Here is an 8,879-nt window from a genome sequence, read left to right as displayed (position 1 = left end):
CTTGTTCTCTCCTTCTCTCTCTCTTGTTCTCTCTCTCTCTTGTTCTCTCTCTCTCTCTCTCGTTCTCTCTCTCTCTCTCTCTCTCTTGTTCTCTCCTTCTCTCTCTCTTGTTCTCTCTCTCTCTCTCTTGTTCTCTCTCTCTCTCTCTTGTTCTCTCTCTCTTGTTCTCTCCTTCTCTCTCTCTTGTTCTCTCTCTCTCTCTTGTTCTCTCTCTCTCTTGTTCTCTCTCTCTTATTCTCTCTCTCTCTCTCTCTCTCTCTCTCTCTCTCTCTTGTTCTCTCCTTCTCTCTCTCTTGTTCTCTCTCTCTTGTTCTCTCTCTCTCTTGTTCTCTCTCTCTCTTGTTCTCTCTCTCTCTCGTTCTCTCTCTCTTGTTCTCTCCTTCTCTCTCTTGTTCTCTCTCTCTCTCTTGTTCTCTCTCTCTTGTTCTCTCTCTCTTGTTCTCTCTCTCTCTCTCTCTCTCTTGTTCTCTCTCTCTCTCTTGTTCTCTCTCTCTTGTTCTCTCTCTCTCGTTCTCTCTCTCGCTCTTTCTCCTGATTATGTAAAATATTTGTAAAGTCTTTTATTAAACTCGGCGTTGGGGAAACGCTCCCGGATTACACGGATGACGGATCGTACATTTAAAGTGACAGTAAACTCTTCTCTTCCAGTCTCTCTTCTCCTCCCTTCTATGGTTCTCTCCTCCAAATCTCCAAATTCCTCATTTTTTTTTTGCTGCTTTGATCTGTCTTCCTATTGGAGGGCGGCGGTGTTCCTTCTCCATGGTTCCTCTGTATGGAAAAAATGTAGTCGCCCTCTCTTCCTCTGTACAGGGGAATGTAGTCACCCTCTCTTCCCCTGTATGGAGGAACGTAGTCGCCCTCTCTTCCTCTGTACGGGGGAACGTAGTTGCCCTCTCTTCCCCTGTACGGGGGAACTTGTCGCCCTCTCTTCCCCTGTACGGGGGAACTTGTCGCCCTCTCTTCCCCTGTACGGAGGAACGTAGTCGCCCTCTCTTCCCCTGTACGGGGGAACTTGTCGCCCTCTCTTCCCCTGTACGGAGGAACGTAGTCGCCCTCTCTTCCCCTGTACGGGGGAACTTGTCGCCCTCTCTTCCTCTGTACGGGGGAACGTAGTCGCCCTCTCTTCCCCTGTACGGGGGAACGTAGTCGCCCTCTCTTCCTCTGTACGGGGGAACGTAATCGCCCTCTCTTCCTCTGTACGGAGGAACGTAGTCGCCCTCTCTTCCCCTGTACGGAGGAACGTAGTAACCCTCTCTTCCCCTGTACGGGGAAATGTAGTCGCCCTCTCTTCCCCTGTACGGAGGAACGTAGTCGCCCTCTCTTCCCCTGTACGGAGGAACGTAGTCCCCCTCTCTTCCTCTGTACGGAGGAACGTAGTCGCCCTCTCTTCCCCTGTACGGAGGAACGTAGTCGCCCTCTCTTCCCCTGTACGGAGGAACGTAGTCCCCCTCTCTTTCTCTGTACGGGGGAACGTAGTCCCCCTCTCTTCCCCTGTACGGAGGAACGTAGTCGCCCTCTCTTCCTCTGTACGGAGGAACGTAGTCGCCCTCTCTTCCTCTGTACGGGGGAACGTAGTCGCCCTCTCTTCCTCTGTACGGAGGAACGTAGTCGCCCTCTCTTCCTCTGTACGGAGGAACGTAGTCCCCCTCTCTTCCCCTGTACGGAGGAACGTAGTCGCCCTCTCTTCCCCTGTACGGAGGAACGTAGTCGCCCTCTCTTCCTCTGTACGGGGGAACGTAGTCCCCCTCTCTTCCCCTGTACGGAGGAACGTAGTCCCCCTCTCTTCCTCTGTACGGGGGAACGTAGTCCCCCTCTCTTCCTCTGTACGGGGGAACGTAGTCCCCCTCTCTTCCTCTGTACGGGGGGAACGTAGTCCCCCTCTCTTCCCCTGTACGGAGGAACGTAGTCGCCCTCTCTTCCTCTGTACGGGGGAACGTAGTCCCCCTCTCTTCCTCTGTACGGGGGAAACGTAGTCGCCCTCTCTTCCTCTGTACGGAGGAACGTAGTCCCCCTCTCTTCCTCTGTACGGGGGAACGTAGTCCCCCTCTCTTCCCCTGTACGGAGGAACGTAGTCGCCCTCTCTTCCCCTGTACGGAGGAACGTAGTCCCCCTCTCTTTCTCTGTACGGGGGAACGTAGTCCCCCTCTCTTTCTCTGTACGGGGGAACGTAGTCCCCCTCTCTTCCCCTGTACGGAGGAACGTAGTCCCCCTCTCTTCCTCTGTACGGGGGAAACGTAGTCGCCCTCTCTTCCTCTGTACGGAGGAATGTAGTCGCCCTCTCTTCCTCTGTACGGAGGAACGTAGTCACCCTCTCTTCCTCTGTACGGGGGAACGTAGTCGCCCTCTCTTCCCCTGTACGGAGGAACGTAGTCGCCTTCTCTTCCCCTGTACGGAGGAACGTAGTCGCCCTCTCTTCCCCTGTACGGAGGAACGTAGTCGCCCTCTCTTCCCCTGTACGGAGGAACGTAGTCGCCCTCTCTTCCCCTGTACGGAGGAACGTAGTCGCCCTCTCTTCCCCTGTACGGAGGAACGTAGTCGCCCTCTCTTCCTCTGTACGGAGGAACGTAGTCGCCCTCTCTTCCTCTGTACGGAGGAACGTAGTCGCCCTCTCTTCCCCTGTACGGGGGAACGTAGTCGCCCTCTCTTCCCCTGTACGGAGGAACGTAGTCGCCCTCTCTTCCTCTGTACGGAGGAACGTAGTCGCCCTCTCTTCCCCTGTACGGAGGAACGTAGTCGCCCTCTCTTCCCCTGTACGGAGGAACGTAGTCGCCCTCTCTTCCCCTGTACGGAGGAACGTAGTCGCCCTCTCTTCCCCTGTACGGAGGAATGTAGTTGCCCTCTCTTCCCCTGTACGGAGGAACGTAGTCGCCCTCTCTTCCCCTGTACGGAGGAACGTAGTCGCCCTCTCTTCCCCTGTACGGAGGAACGTAGTCGCCCTCTCTTCCCCTGTACGGAGGAACGTAGTCGCCCTCTCTTCCTCTGTACGGAGGAACGTAGTCGCCCTCTCTCCCTCTGTACGGAGGAATGTAGTCGCCCTCTCTTCCTCTGTACGGAGGAACGTAGTCGCCCTCTCTCCCTCTGTACGGAGGAACGTAGTCGCCCTCTCTTCCTCTGTACGGAGGAACGTAGTCGCCCTCTCTCCCTCTGTACGGAGGAACGTAGTCGCCCTCTCTTCCTCTGTACGGAGGAATGTAGTCGCCCTCTCTTCCACTGTACGGAGGACTGTAGTCGCCCTCTCTTCCTCTGTACGGGGGAACGTAGTCGCCCTCTCTTCCTCTGTAGAGAGGAACGTAGTCCCCCTCTCTTCCCCTGTACGGAGGAACGTAGTTGCCCTCTCTTCCTCTGTACGGGAGAACGTAGTCGCCCTCTCTTCCTCTGTACGGAGGAATGTAGTCGCCCTCTCTTCCTCTATACGGGGGAACGTAGTCGCCCTCTCTTCCTCTGTACGGGGGAATGTAGTCGCCCTCTCTTCCCCTGTACGGAGGAACGTAGTCGCCTTCTCTTCCCCTTTACGGGGGAATGTAGTCGCCCTCTCTTCCTCTGTACGGAGGAACGTAGTCGCCCTCTCTTCCTCTGTACAGAGGAATGTAGTCACCCTCTCTTCCCCTGTACGGAGGAATGTAGTCGCCCTCTCTTCCCCTGTACGGGGGAACGTAGTCGCCCTCTCTTCCCCTGTACGGGGGAATGTAGTCCCCCTCTCTTCCCCTGTACGGGGGAACGTAGTCGCCCTCTCTTCCCCTGTACTGGGCAACGTAGTCGCCCTCTCTTCCCCTGTATGGGAGAACGTAGTCGCCTTCTCTTCCCCTGTATGGGAGAACGTAGTCGCCCTCTCTTCCTCTGTATGGGGGAATGTAGTCGCCCTCTCTTCCCCTGTACGGGGGAACGTAGTCGCCTTCTCTTCCCCTGTACGGGGGAACGTAGTCGCCCTCTCTTCCTCTGTACGGGGGAACGTAGTCGCCCTCTCTTCCCCTGTACAGGGGAACGTAGTCGCCCTCTCTTCCTCTGTACGGAGGAACGTAGTCGCCCTCTCTTCCTCTGTACGGGGGAACGTAGTCGCCCTCTCTTCCTCTGTATGGAGGAATGTAGTCGCCCTCTCTTCCTCTGTACGGAGGAATGTAGTCGCCCTCTCTTCCCCTGTACGGAGGAATGTAGTCGCCCTCTCTTGCTCTGTACGGAGGAACGTAGTCGCCCTCTCTTCCTCTGTATGGAGGAATGTAGTCGCCCTCTCTTCCTCTGTATGGAGGAATGTAGTCGCCCTCTCTTCCTCTGTACGAAGGAATGTAGTCGCCCTCTCTTCTCCTGTATGGAGGAATGTAGTCGCCCTCTCTCCCTCTGTATGGAGGAACGTAGTCGCCCTCTCTTCCCCTATACGGGGGAATGTAGTCGCCCTCTCTTCCCCTGCATGGGGGGACGTAGTCGCCCTCTCTTCCTCTGTACGGAGGAATGTAGTCGCCCTCTCTTCCTCTGTACGGAGGAACGTAGTCGCCCTCTCTTCCTCTGTACGGAGGAACGTAGTCGCCCTCTCTTCCTCTGTACGGAGGAACGTAGTCGCCCTCTCTTCCTCTGTACGGAGGAATGTAGTCGCCCTCTCTTCCTCTGTACGGAGGAACGTAGTCGCCCTCTCTTCCCCTGTACAGAGGAATGTAGTCGCCCTCTCTTCCCCTGTACGGGGGAACGTAGTCGCCCTCTCTTCCTCTGTACGGAGGAACGTAGTCGCCCTCTCTTTCTCTGTACGAAGGAATGTAGTCGCCCTCTCTTCCCCTGTATGGGGGAACGTAGTCGCCCTCTCTTCCTCTGTACGGAGGAATGTAGTCGCCCTCTCTTCCTCTGTACGGAGGAATGTAGTCGCCCTCTCTTCCTCTGTACGGAGGAATGTAGTCGCCCTCTCTTCCTCCGAATGTAGAAGAAAACGCGTGTTTAAAGCATGCAAAATGCATCTTGCATTGAACTGCACTGCGCGCTTTGAGGAAATCCATGTTATGAATGAGCAGTAGGATTGCACATGCGTGGGGTTCTCACCCTCCTGTGTGTACAGAATTGTCTGTACATATAGGACCCTTGTTTGTACAGCTGCTGCCAGTTAATGAGAGAGACTCCCACCGCCAATCCCATTACAGTGTCCCGCCATGCGCACAGAGTGGGAGTGGCCCGCTGGGATTTTGTTTTACAATACACAGCTGTAGGCTGTTCAGGTGAAGTTACTAAACTTTGATCAAATACCACCGCTATAATAAGATTTGCAACCTCCCCCCCCCCTCCAGGACTGCAGGAACACCCCCTCTTACAGCCACCTGCAGACAGTGGGAAGAGGGGGGGGTGCGGTACAAGGTGGGAACCTTATTATGGCCCCAGCACTACAGGGACACTTCTTCCCAGAGCCGCCTGCACACATTGATCAGATGGGGGCACTCTACCAGGTGTGCACCCTTACCATGATCCCATTAAAGCAAGAACACCTCTTCCCAGAGCTGCCTGCAGACGCTGACCAGAGTGGGGCACTGTACAAGGTGGGCACCCTTACCATGGTCCCAGTACTACAGGAACACTTCCTCCCAGAGCTGCCTGCACACATTGATCTTATGGGGGCACTCTACCAGGTGGGCACCCTTACCATGATCCCATTAAAGCAAGAACACCTCTTCCCAGAGCTGCCTGCAGACGCTGACCAGAGTGGGGCACTGTACAAGGTGGACACCCTTACCATGGTCCCAGTACTACAGGTACACTTCTTCCCAGAGCTGCCTGCAGACATTGATTGGATGGGGGCGCTGTACCAGGTGGGCATCTTTATGGTGGCCCCAGTATTGCAGGAACACCTACTCCGAGAGCTGCCTGCAAACACTGACCAGAGTGGGGTGCTAAACTAGGGGGGCACCCTTACCATGGTCCCAGTACTACAAGAACAATTCTTCTCAGAGCTGCCTGCACACACTGATCAGATGGGGCCGCTGTACCAGGTGGGCACCTTTACGATGGTCCCAGTATTGCAGGAGCACCTACTCCGAGAGCTGCCTGCGCACACTGATCAGATGGGAGCGCAATACTAGGGGGGCACTCTTACCATGGTCCCAGTACTACAGGAACACTTCTTCCCAGAGCTGTCTGCACGCACTGATCAGATGGGGGGTTTATACTAGGCAGGCATCCTTACCATGGCCTCAACAGCTGTTTCTAGAACTGCCTGCACACACTGACCAGATGGGGGTGCTGTATCAGGTGGGGACCCTTACTGTAGCCGCAGTACAGATTGGGGGCGCTGTACCCGGTGGGCACCATTACCATAGCCCCAGCACTGCAGGAACACCTATTGCCAAAGCTGCCTGCACACACTGATCAGATGGGGGGGGGGGGGCTGTGCCAGGTAGGCATCCTTACCAATGTCTCAGCAGTGCAGGAACACCTCTTCCCAGACGTTCCCTAGACGTTGTGCTGCCTTGGTCCAAAAATGAAATGCTGCCCCCCCCCCCCCAAAAAAAAAGCACTAAAAGGAAGAAGGTCCTGATTCCTCTATATAGATCTTTATATCACTAGAGGGGTCTTCATCAGGAGGAAGGAGGTCCCGATTCCTCTATATAGATCTTTATATCACTAGAGGGGTCTTCACCAGGAGGAAGGAGGTCCTGATTCCTCTACATAGATCTTTATATCACTAGAGGGGTCACCAGCAGGAGGAAGGAGGTCCTGATCCCTCTACATAGATCTTTATATCACTAGAGGGGTCACCAGCAGGAGGAAGGAGGTCCTGATTCCTCTATATAGATCTTTATATCACTAGAGGGGTCTTCATCAGGAGGAAGGAGGTCCTGATTCCTCTATATAGATCTTTATATCACTAGAGGGGTCTTCACCAGGAGGAAGGAGGTCCTGATTCCTCTATGTGCTCCAGCGACTGTGCGTTTTAGCAACTGTGCATTTCAGCAACTGTGTGCTCCAGCAACTATACGTTTCAGCAACTTTTAGCCATTCTATTAACAGGTTAGGACCCACTAATTCGGGGGTACTTTGTCGCATCCCCCTTCTTTTATTCCTTTACCCACACGGATCTGAATAATACCGGATCGAACTGAGGAAATAATCTGTCAGTCCATGAGAAGGAGCTGCTGTGACTACCCATAGAAGGCTGCTTGTGTGGTGTTCATTTATGCCCAATACGAAGGGCTTAGAGGTAAGAGTCCTGTGAGCCCATTCAGGGATTTGGTTCATCTTCTGACACATATCTACAGTCATCCAGCCGATATCCATCACATTCAGCGCGTCCACTCTGACAGCTATTTGTGTTATTTTTTGGGACTGTTCTATTATTATAATTGGTTCTCACTCATATTGCATTAACTTGTGGATTGATTGCACTGCACTTTATGCTGGACATTTCATTGCTGATACTTGTCAGCTCATATATATCAACACTGATTTTATTTATTTATTTAATTTATCTTTATCGATTTTTCACTTTTTTGTACACTCCTTTTTTTGAGTGACACTGGTATTTCACTTGCGTGATACGTTGCGCAGAATCTCACTTTTTATTGAACTGTGTATTTAAGCAACTGTGCTCCAGCGACTGTGCATTTTAGCAACTGTGTGCTCCAGGAACTGTGCGTTTCAGCAACTGTGTGCTCTAGAAATCGCATGCTTTAGCAAGTTCGTAAGCAAGCACCTGCTCAACTGCAGTTGGTCCCATACTTAGACCTGCAGGATACCAAGCACATATGCACTATATTGGAGATACAACTCCTTAAAATGCACCCATGCTCCTGTTTCTTCAAACATGTATTTAAGCAATAAATTTGCAAGCAAGTCTCATTAAGCTGTTCCTGCCTACAAGCAGTTAATAACACTGCTCACACACTGCTCAAGTACTCACACACTCAGGGGCCCGCCGCTATATCTCCAAAGGCCTATCTGAACTTGCCACCACATGGCATGGCCGCCCTTATCTCTTCCTGCCTATATAAAGGCCCTCTAGTGGCTGGGGGAGAAACAGCAGCCCGCATCAGTAAGAGCACATAGCATGATTGAACAGCGCACTGCTCCCAGTGGCCACCGGAAGAACAGACAGTCAGATCTCTCTCCTTTTTTTTTTTTAAAGAGAAACTTCAAACAAAGGCAGACTTGCCATTCCCGCCGCAGGACTCTGTACATAACAGGAGTCCAATCTTCACCCATCACGGCAAGCTTTGTCATGGCGGACCTTCAAGGACTGTGTCCCCTTTGAATATGGGATCCTCTCCCTTGGACCTGTACAGCGCCCTGCCAGAGCAACCTTTGGTATCGTATATGTGACCAAGGAGCTGGATCCCAGGGTCCAGCCCTCAAAAGCATTACAGGCAGCGACCTCGTTCTTCTTCCCCGAGGCTCCGGGTATGTGTTGCTATGGCCATTTGTATAGTGACTTTGTTGCAATAATATAGTGTTAGGTTATATTATTTGAGACCATTAGGTAGATTCACAAAGAGTTAGGCCGGCTTATCAGTAGATAAGAGATACGTATGCTCAGAGATACGCTTAAACAAAGCTATGATAGGACGGCTTGCGCCGTTCTATCTTAGCTTGCAATTTTTCGGATGGCCGCTAGGTGGCGCTTCCATTGCGGCCGGCGTAGATTATGTAAATGAGCTTGTACGATTCCCGAACGTACGCCAGCCCGCCACAGTCGAATTATGTTGTTTCCGTAAGGCCTTAGGCGGCCTAAAGTTATTCCACCTATGAGGTGGAATAACAATGTTAAAGTATGACCCCCGTTCCCGATGCAAGGTTCGAATTCGAGTTACGTCGTTTACGTCCACGTCGAAATCAATAGGCCCGTACGGCGTACTTAGCCGCAATGCGCACTGGGAAATGTAGTCACCCGGCGCATGCGCAGTGACAAAAAAAGTCAA

The sequence above is a fragment of the Rana temporaria genome, chromosome 6 (genome assembly GCF_905171775.1).
Source record: "Rana temporaria chromosome 6, aRanTem1.1, whole genome shotgun sequence".
In the NCBI taxonomy this organism is placed as follows: domain Eukaryota; kingdom Metazoa; phylum Chordata; class Amphibia; order Anura; family Ranidae; genus Rana; species Rana temporaria.
The sequence above is the reverse complement of the archived record's forward strand: the minus strand, read 5'-3'. Positions refer to the sequence as shown.